General features: G+C 37.3%; 1 non-coding gene across 1 annotated transcript; it reads right to left on the bottom strand.

Moving 5' to 3' along the window:
* Nucleotides 1-4664: 4664 nt before the first annotated feature.
* Nucleotides 4665-4771, bottom strand: LOC113000541 (small nucleolar RNA R71). The gene has a single exon (XR_003265874.1). It is a non-coding gene; the product is annotated as a small nucleolar RNA R71 (small nucleolar RNA).
* Between the last annotated feature and the right edge of the window lie 6465 nt (nucleotides 4772-11236).

Below are 11236 nucleotides of genomic sequence, written 5' to 3'. Positions count from 1 at the left end.
ATTTTATTTTATCAAATCTTATCTTATCCAGATTTTATTTCATCTAGATTTTATTTTGTCCAGATTTTATTTCATCAAATCTTATCTTATCTTGTCCAGATTTTATTTTATTTCGTTTATGGGTTTGGACTTAAAATAGATTTGTAAGCTTTGGGGCTGAGAACCTATATAACAGCACCAGGGTTTTAGTTTAGGGAGTTTTTCGAGAGGAGAATAATTCTAGGGTTTTAGAATTCCAGTTTTTATTGTTCATGTGCACTGTTCACGTAGAATAAAATTCGTTTTCTGCAATTTCATTTCTGCTTCAATCTACAATTTCGTTTTCTACTGATTAATGGAAGGCTAAGTCTCCAGCGTTGTTTTCTCTTGAGGATCAAGCACAACTCTCTTTGAGGTTTTGTTATTACTATTGAATACTGATCAGTTTTTCCTCTTCACCAATTACTCTATATTTGTTGCTATTAATCCATGCATGCTTAGTGCTTGATTAATTGTTTATGCGCTTAATTTGCGTTCATGCTTAATGATCAATTTCGTTCATGATTAATTGGTGTATGTGTTGCTTAATCACATAATGACAACCTTATGTTAATTTTCGCATAGTAATTTAATTTAGGGTTGGTTTAAGTGGTTGAACTAGTTACTGGTTAGGGATAAATCCTCGTAACCTAGGATAAGAGACTTGCTTGTGAATCAAGGGGAAACAACATGTTTTAATTCTATTATGTTGTAATTCAAATTTGCTTGCTATTTAATTTACAAAAACAAACAACACCCCCCCCCCCCCCCAAATTGTTACTATTTTATTATTATCTGTCATGAATATTTGGTTGACCATTATCACTTCCTAGATACTATATTTTTAATGTTTATTTGATTCGGGTACGACCTCGATAAAATTTGGCGCCGTTGCCGGGGGGCAGTGGGCCAAAGGTAAATACGTATTTTATGTTCAAGATCCTTGTGATGAAAGATGGTTAGTGGTTCTACATCGAAAAACAATTGGTGTTAATATTGATGATGATGATTCAACCCTTGATACTTGTCTTACTCCTTTCTCAACACAAATGTCGAGTAATGTCAACGGAGAAGAAGAAGTTGATGACACCGTCCCAAATCGTAATGATCATGATGAAGGAAAATTAATTTACATCGTATAATGTAATTTATTTTATATTTACTTGCTTTATTAATTTTAGTTACACAACTTAATATAGTTTTCATACGTTGTTTAATTAATGTTGTTTTTAACAGGAACATGGCAACACCACCCAGCTCACCTCGTCCTCTTCTTGAGTCAACAACACCTTCTTCACCATCTACGTTGAAGAAGACAAGAAAAGAAACACGACTTAGATCATTGGCTACATGATGCAATTCTACCCCCCAAGGGCATTGGATAGAAGACTCCAAAAAGATTGGGCCAGGGATTCAAGAGAAGGCCCTAGGGTTCTCATGAGCCATAGGGTAGATTTCGGGCCCATGGGCTAAGTATGAGCCCACTTATCTTTGTACATATTAGATTAAGGTTTCATTATTTTTGGGCCTTGTATTTAGGGCTCCATAATGTAGGTAGGGTACCCTAGAAATGTAGGATTTTTTAGCCCTTGTATTTTAGGGCACCTAGACTAGTTTTTGTATTAGGGATTGTTTTGTAATTTCATATGCATTAAGTGAATATTTGATGTGTGTGTTGGGAAATAAATTTAATTGAATTGGGAGAAGCCCAATCCAATTAAATTTTAGAGGGGGAGGTGAGCATTTGCTTGTTACACTCCATTGTCATATCATAGAGTCACTGCATGTCCTTCATGATTTACATGTCTCATGACACCTAAGCACACTTAGTGGACAATCTTGGACTTGATCTTGGATTAGTAGGCTGAAACATAGCTAAAATTTACTTATCATAATTAATGAAATTTTGGCTCCAAAATTTGGTTCCACAAATTCAATTTCAAATTCAAGTGAAATTTGAATAGAAATTCAAATTTCCCTCTAATTTTGTGTGACACTTAGGCTATAAATAGAGGCCATGTGTGTGCATTTTTTTCAACTTTGACCATTTGAGAATTACACTTCAAAGTTCATACCTCATTTAAGGCACAAAATTTCTTGCTCTTTCTCTCCTTCTCCCTCCACTCATCTTCTCCTACCTTCAAGCTCTTATCCATGGCTTCCTATGGTGGTGAGCTTGTTATTGACTCATTAACGTGGCATTATTTTCTCCTATTTCTTAACCCTTTTTGCACCATTTTAAGTACTGATTAGTTTTAATTGTCAAATTAATTAGGCAGTTTTATTATTTGGGCCCATTCAGCTAATTTGATGATTTTAATCTAATTTTAGGAATTAATGAAGCATTGGGCTTGAATCCAGAATTGGGCTTGGACTTGAAGAGGACAGACTATTTTATTCTACAAAATTAGATCTTATCTTATCTTATCTTATCTAGATATTATTTAGATTTGATCTCATCTAGATATTATTTCATCTAGATCTTATCTGATCTTGTCTTATCTAGATTTGATTTGATTTTATTTATGGGCTTGGATTTAAAATAGATTTGTAAGCTTTGGGGCTGGAAAACTATATAACAGCACCAAGGTTCTAGTTTAGCCTCTCTCTCTTCCTTTCTTCTCTCTCTCCTGTTTTCATTTTTAGTTTTAGGCTTCTCTTCTCTTTCTTCTTTTTTGTTTTTTTTTTCGTTTTTGCAATTCCAGTTCTGACTTTTCGTTTTAGCAATAAAATTTCATTCTTCAATCTATAATTTCCTTCTCTATTGATTAATGGAAGGCTAAGTCCCCAGCGTTGTTTTCTCTTGAGGATCAAGCACAGTTCTCTTTGAGGTTTTATTATTACTGTTAAATTCTGTTTAGTTTTTCCTCTTCACTAATTACTCTGAATTTGTTGCTATTAATTCATGCATGCTTAGTGCTTGATTAATTGTCTCTGCGCTTAATTTACGTTCATGCTTAATGATCGTTTATGAGTAATTGGTGTATGTGTTGCTTAATCACATAGCGAATGCCTTATGTTAAATTTCGCTTATTAATTTAATTTAGGATTGGATTAAGTGGTTGAACTGAATAAGGATAAACTCTCGTAACCTAGGATAAGAGACTTGCTTGTGAATCAAGGGGAAGCAACGTGTTTTAATTATGATATTTTCTAATTCACATCTATTCGCTGTTTAATTTACAAAAGCAAACAACCCCCCCCCCCCCCATTCGTTACTATTTTCCTACTATTTGTTATGAACATTTGGTGTATCATTTCTCGTTGGGAAACGACCTAGGATCACTTCCTAGTTACTGCATTTTAATGTTTATTTGATTCGGGTACGGGCTCGATCAAATTTGGTGCCGTTGCCAGGGAGCAATGTCCAAAGGTTCATAATAGCTAGTAATTCGTGTTTTATGTTTAGTTGTTTTATGCTTTCATATGTTGTGTTAGTGTTGTGTTCATGTTGTGTTAAGTGTTGTTTAGTGTCTTGCTATTTTGTTTAGTGTGGTGTTTTGTTTTAGTTTTTCTGTTCAGCGCTTCCCTTATTTCAGTTTTTGTGTTTTGCTGTGAATAGTGCTTTGTGACAGATTTAGCGACCACTTTTGTGAACTGGAAAACAGGATAGTAGTAATCCCTTAGTGACAGATTTTAGAGACCACCCTTGCTGAATTAATTGGGATTTTTTGTTTTGGTAGCTATAGTTGTTATTTTTGGATGAATTTTTTTGTGGTCACTTCTTTTGATCCATATTTTGTGGGAAAAATAGCTGGAGCCCTTAGTTTGGTCAGATTTGAAAGTTCCAAAAAAGTAGCAAATTTGATTTTTGGCTAAATTTTTTTGAGGTCTCCTTCTTCCAAAAATTGCGATTCTGTCAAAAGTTTTTTATTTTCCAAGTATTATTCTCTTATTTTTCTTAACTTATCATTTTTAGATTTTATAGTTAGACTTTGAATTTTCGTTTGAAATTTTTTGTGCTATCTTCTCATCATTTTATAAGGTTGCTCACAAAATTTCAAGTCATTTGGATATCATTTAATGGTAGCTTTAGTTCAAACTTACACTGTTACTTGCATAAGAAGGCAACTAGTTGTGCATGCTGAATATAGTGTATGACTAGAGGCAATCCATCTGACTTACAACCCTTTGATCCTGAGATAGATAGAATATTTCATAGATTAGTTAGACATCATTTTGTACCTTTTGAGCATCCTGAGCATTCTGTTAATGGTGATTTTGAGCATTATTGTTTTGAACATTTTGATTTTGAACATTCTAAGAACATGGAACAACCTCCACCTCGTGAGATGACTCTAAGGGAAATGGCTGCACCTGATTTCACCTACGAAAGCTTGTGCATCCAATACCCTGATGAGGATGTCCTATATGTTCTTAAAACTGGACTGATCCATTTGCTTCCATAGTTTCATGGCCTTGCAGGTGAAGACCCGCACAAACATTTGAAAGAATTCCATTTTGTCTGCTCCACCATGAAACCCCCAGATGTCCAGGAGGATCACATATTTCTGAAGGCCTTTCCTCATTCTTTAGAGGGAGTGGCAAAGGACTGGCTATATTACCTTGCTCCAAGGTCTATCATGAGCTGGGATGACCTCAAGAGAGTATTCTTAGAAATTTTTTTCCCTGCTTCTAGGACCACGACCATCAGAAAAGATATTTCAGGAATTAGGCAACTCAGTGGAGAGAGCTTATATGAATACTGGGAGAGATTTAAGAAACTATGTGCCAGTTGTCCTCACCACTAGATTTCTGAGCAGCTTCTCCTCCAATATTTTTATGAAGGACTCAGTAACATGGAGAGAAGTATGATAGATGCTGCCAGTGGTGGAGCCCTTGGAGACATGACCCCTGCTGAAGCCATAAATTTAATTGAGAAGATGACTTCAAACTCCCAGCAATTTAGTGCCAGAAGTGATGCTATTGTCATTAGAGGAGTGCATGAAGTAGCCACAAATTCATCTTCATCAGCCGAGACTAAGAAGCTTGAAGGTAAACTAGATTCCTAGGTTTACCTGGTAACCCAACTGGCCGTGAATCAAAAATCTGCACCTGTCGCCAGACTTTGTGGTTTATGCTCCTCTGTCGACCACCACACAGACCTTTGCCCTTCTATGCAACAATCTGAAGCAATTGAACAGCCTGAAGCTTATGCTGCAAACATCTACAACAGACCTCCTCAACCTCAGCAGCAAAATCAGCCACAACAGAACAATTATGACCTCTCTAGCAACAGGTACAATCCCGGGTGGAGGAATCATCCCAACCTTAGATGGTCGAATCCTTCACAACAGCAGCAACAACAACAACCTTATTTCCAGAATGTTGTTGGCCCAAGCAGACCATACGTTCCTCCACCAATCCAGCAACAACAACATCAACAGCCCTAGAAACAACAAACAGTAGAGGCTCCTCCGTAACCTTCCCTTGAAGAACTTGTAAGGCAAATGACTATGCAAAACATGCAGTTTCAACAAGAGACCAGAGCCTTAATTCAGAGCTTAACCAATCAGATGGGACAATTGGCTACACAGTTAAATCAACAACAGTCCCAGAATTCTGACAGATTACCTTCTCAATCTATCCAGAATCCCAAAAATGTGAGTGCCATTGCATTGAGGTCGGGAAAGCAGTGTCAAGAACCTCAACCAGCAACACCTTCCTCATCCGCAAATGAACCTGCCCAACTTCACTCTACTCCAGAAAAAGATGATGACAAAAATTTAAAGAGTAAGTTACCTAACAATTTCTATGCAGGTGAATCTAAAGAGAAGCAGCATATCCCTCTTCCATTCCCTCCATGAGCAATTTCCAACAAAAAATTGGAAGAGGCAGAGATGGGAATCTTGGAAACATTTAGAAAAGTAGAGGTAAACATACCTCTGCTGGATGCAATAAAGCAAATTCCAAGATATGCTAAATTCTTGAAGGAGTTGTGCACTAATAAGCGGAAGCTTAAAGGAAGCGAAAGAATTAGTATGGGTAGAAATGTCTCCGCATTGATTGGTAAATCTGTTCCCCAAATCCCTGAAAAATGTAAAGATCTAGGTACATTTAGCATACCTTGTATTATAGGGAACAGTAAGTTTGACAATGCCATGCTAGATTTAGGAGCTTCTGTTAGTGTGATGCCTCTGTCTATTTTTAATTCTCTATCTCTTGGTCCCTTGTAGTCAACTGATGTGGTAATTCATTTAGCTAATAGAAGTGTTGCCTATCCTGCTGGTTTCATTGAGGATGTCTTAGTTAGAGTTGGTGAAACTGATTTTCCCTGTTGATTTTTATATTTTGAATATGGAGGAGGGATTTTCTAAAGGATCAGTTCCCATCATTCTAGGCAGACCTTTTATGAAAACTGCTAGAACTAAGATAGATGTATATGTAGGCACACTATCTATGGAGTTTGGTGATATAACTGTTCATTTTAATATTCTTGATGCTATGAAACACCCATCTGAAGATCTTTCTGTATTTCATGTTGAAATAATTGACCATATTGTTGATGAATACATGACTGATCTTCATTCTAATATGCATGCCTGTCACTCTTCATGCATTGAATCTGAATTTGTACTTGATCATATGTCTGAATTTGATGCTGAGATTGAATCTGAAATTTATATTGATTACATGTCTGGTGATGTTTTACCTCTTGAGATTGATTTTCTAGAGTCAGATAGAACTAACCATGTTTCAGGAAGTACACATACCTCTGACTTTCTTTATGAGGTACAGGCTGAGAAACCATCTCTTTCTACCACTATCCAGCCGGCCACACCAGAATTGAAGCCTCTACCATCAAATTTAAAATATGCTTACTTGGATGATAGCAAAAGTTTTCCAGTAATTATATCTGCCTCCCTTGCTGATGAGCAAAAGGAGAAGTTGTTATCTGTTCTCAAGAAGCATAAGAAGGCTATAGGCTGGACCCTGGCGGACATTCCTGGTATTAGCCCATCCACATGTATGCATCGGATAAATTTAGAGGATGGGGCTAAACCAGTAAGAAAACCACAGAGAAGACTCAACCCGGTAATTCTTGATGTAGTGAAGAAGGAGGTAACCAAGCTTTTGCAAGCTGGAATCATTTATCCTATCTCCGACATCCAATGGGTGAGTCCCGTCCAGGTAGTCCCGAAGAAAACCGGCCTCACCGTGATAAAAAATGAGAAGGAGGAGTTGATTCCTAATCGGGTGCAGAACAGTTGGAGAGTCTGCATCGACTATAGGAGGCTGAACCAAGTTACCAAAAAGGACCATTTTCCACTGCCATTCATTGACCAGATGCTTGAACTCCTGGCAGGTAAATCTCACTACTGTTTCCTTGATGATTTTTCTGGTTATATGCAAATCACTATTGCTCTTGAGGATCAGGAAAAGACCACATTCACCTGCCCCTTCGGCACTTTTGCCTATAGGAGGAGGATGCCTTTCGGCCTGTGCAATGCCCCTGGTACCTTCCAGTGGTGCATTATTAGTATTTTTAGTGATTTTTTAGAAAATTGCATAGAGGTGTTGATGCAAGCTACATTGGAGCTTGTAGGCCTAGGATCTTCTTCATCAATGGATTCCTTTGCTTCTTGGAAGATGAATGGCAGCGGAATGGAGAAAGGAAGAGAGAGAGGAGGCGCCACTTCAAGGAGAAGATGAGTCTAGAAGAAGCTCACCACCATAGGAGGCCATGGATAAGAGCTTGGAGGAAGAAGGAGATGAATGAAGGGAGAGGGAGAGAAGAGCACGAAATTTTGTGCTCTAAATGAGCTTTGAAATCTGAAGTTTAATATTCAAATGATCAAAGTTGAAAAAATGCACACACATGACCTCTATTTATAGCCTAAGTGTCACACAAAATTGGAGGGAAATTCAAATTTCACTTGAATTTGAAATTGAATTTGTGGAGCCAAACTTTGGAGCCAAAATTTCACTAATTATGATTAGTGAATTTTAGTTATGGTTCAGCCCACTAATCCAAGATCAATTCCAAGATTCTCCACTAAGTGTGCTTAGGTGTCATGAGGCATGAAAAGCATGAAGGACATGCACAAAGTGTGACTATATGATGTGGCAATGGGGTGTAGTAAGCAAATAATCACCTCCCCCTCTAAAATTTAATTGGATTGGGCTTCTACCAATTCAATTAAATTTATTTCCAACCACACACATCAAATATCCACTTAGTGCATGTGAAATTACAAAACTACCCCTAATACAAAAACTAGTCTAGGTGCCCTAAAATACAAGGGCTGAAAAATCCTATATTTCTAGGGTACCCTACCTACATTATGGAGCCCTAAATACAAGGCCCAAAAATAATGAAACCTTAATATAATATTTACAAAGATAAGTGGGCTCGTACTTAGCCCATGGGCCCGAAATCTACCCTAAGGCTCATAAGAACCCTAGGGCCTTCTCTTGCATCTCTGGCCCAATCTATTTGGAGTTTTCTATCCAATGCCCTTGCGGGGTAGGATTGCATCATTCCCTCTCCCTTGAAAAGGATTTGACCTCAAATCCCGAGGTTCTTGAAACGCTGGGCTTTTTTCCTCAACACCTGTAAAAAGAACAAAAACATATGTATTAGTGGTGTTTAGTATGTTGAAGTAAGGTAAGGTCTGAAAACTCATTTCCTGGGCATCTTCCCATGAAGGAACATGGTTCCTCACCAACTCAATGAGTGGCGCTACAAGTATAGAAAAATATGGGGCAAACCTTTTGTAAAAGTTTGTTAAGTCTTGGAAGCCCCAAATTTTTCTTACACTTGGTGGAGCGGGCCACTCAGGAATGACCTTTATTCTCTTAGGATTCATAGGAACCCCTTGATCACAATTTAAAAAATTAAGAAAAGTAAAGCAATAGAACATACCTTTTTCTGTATTTTCATGTTGATTATTCCTACCAAAAAGTATGACAAACCTAAGGTGTCCCATATGAGTGCCTAAGTTTGTATTGAAACTAAAAATAAGAACAAACCTACCTAATGAGTCCCTATGTACACAAATCATGAAGATGTTGGGTGCACAAGTGATTTTACAAAAGAGTGTTGCACCACCCAAAACATTCATCACACCACCTATTTTAGGGATTTGGTGCCTAATAATACCTATTTTGGGCACCAACAAAGCTCAAGGATTTAATCTCTTGCGAACCAAACCCTCATCCAACAACTCCTTTACTTGAGGATTAAACTCAAGCCTAAGAGATGTGGCAATGCTAACAAGTGTCTTTTTACAAAGGAGAAAATGTGGAGGTTGTCTAAGAAGGGAAATTTCTTTAATATTTGTCTTTATTTCAAAATGTCTTTCCTTCTTAGCTAACCTTTTGGAGGAGACACTTACCTCCTTACACTCCTCCTTAACCATTAAAGGTTGTCCTTCTTCTTGGGGGTAGATCTCTTCACTAGATTCTTCCCCTTTTGCTTCTTCACTTTTACTAGAGGAAGGTGAAGTAGTAGCCTCATCTTGGCTACTATAAAGGTCTTGGCCCCTCATAATCATGGTTTTCTTGGTGGGGCATTGAGAAGTAATGTGTCCTTTTCCAAGACATTTAAAGCACTTCATGGAGCTAGTCTTCTCTTGCATACTAGCCTTAAGGGGTTTCTTTTCTATTGTCTTCCCCTTATCATCTTTGGGCTTAGAAGGTCTCACCCCTAAGATTCCTTGACCTTGGTCTTTCTTTTAATAAGAGTGAGAGCCATAAGATTTTGAAGTAGACTTCCTTTTAAATTGTTGCTCTACCCTTATTTCCCAATCTAAATTAGCCTCTACATTGTCCTTCCCATGGAAGTATGGGAGTTTAATGTTAACCTCTTGAGGCTTTCTTTCATTTTCTCTCCTATGGGAGTGAGGTCTAAGATGTGACCTATGCCTTCCTTCATAATAGTCACGAAGTTCTTCACTTAGGCTCTTGCAAGAGTTATGACTACTATAGGAGAGATGTTTTTCTCTTTTCATTTCTTTCATTATTTTTCTTCTTTCTTCCTCTCTTATTTTCTCTCTTTCATCTTGACTTATTTCTTCCACTCTTTTTTTACCTTTATCTTTTCTCTCTTGTTTTTCTTTCCACAACTTAAGGGATCTCAACTCATCTAATATCTTATACAAGGGGTCCTTAGGAGTAGAACCCTCACCATTAACACTAGATGAAGAATGAAGACTCATGTTGGTTCCTAAGTTATGGTTCTTTCTTGTTGGGGGTTTGAAAAAAAGGTAAAAGAAACTATGGTTGAAACTAGCCAAAAGAAACACTAAAAGAGGTGTGAAAGATAAGGTAAAAACTAATTGGTAAAAGGCAAGCTATCTAGGCGGTTTGACAATGGAGGGTAAACGAAATAAGCTATGAAAATAAGCAAGAAATTAAAGTGCAAGAAATGCAAACTAGGCGGATCCTAAGAGTGTTTGGATGACCTCATTTAAGGTTCCCAACAAAACACTCACTATCCTAAGGGGAAATTGCGTAAAATTATTACACACAAATGGAAGTAGGGTGACCTAGCGGAGGCTCCCAACTTACTTCCAATGAAAGGCCTTTTTGTTACAAAATTTGAAAGCAAAGCAAATTGCCAATTACAAAATTACAAAAAAAAAGTCCTTAATTGTGGTGGCTATTCTCTCTTTGGTGTTTCACTCAATTTGGAGTGCTTCTTAGTCCAATAGTTCTTAAGGTGGTTGGCCCCTTGCTTCTTGACTCAAATTCTTCAAGGTATGGCATCAATCCTCCTTTCCAATTCCCTATATGGCAACTCACAACCAAGGAAACAAAGAGACAAGCAATAACCAAAGACCAAGAAATATGAAATGAAAGCTAAACCAATAGAGTTTTAACAAGACAAATTTCCAAGGATTATTCAACAATTAAAGCAATGAAAAGCACAAAAAAGCAAGCTAGGACTCAAAGAGAAACCTAGAATGGCTCTAGAGTAGAGTAGAAAAACTAAAAAGAAAAAAGACTCAAGAAACCTCTAGTTTTTGCACTTGTTTTCACAATAATTTTCAATTGAAATTTCAGAACTAGGATTGGTATAAAATATGCACCAATTATAGAGCAAATTTTGAGCCAAAACAACAAACACACTTTCAGCTCAAAAAACGTAGTGACCAATTCCCAGTAATTTATGCAAGTTTGTATGTTCAAGCTGCCAGCACCAGCGATTTCAACCTAGAAATCAAGAGTAGTGTTTATGTTGCTTAAGGCTTGGATAGTTACAATTTGTATTTGC

This window comes from Glycine max, chromosome 19 (genome assembly GCF_000004515.6).
Source record: "Glycine max cultivar Williams 82 chromosome 19, Glycine_max_v4.0, whole genome shotgun sequence".
NCBI lineage: Eukaryota > Viridiplantae > Streptophyta > Magnoliopsida > Fabales > Fabaceae > Glycine > Glycine max.
Note: the sequence above shows the minus strand (reverse complement) of the source record. Positions and strands in the feature narration are given on the sequence as shown.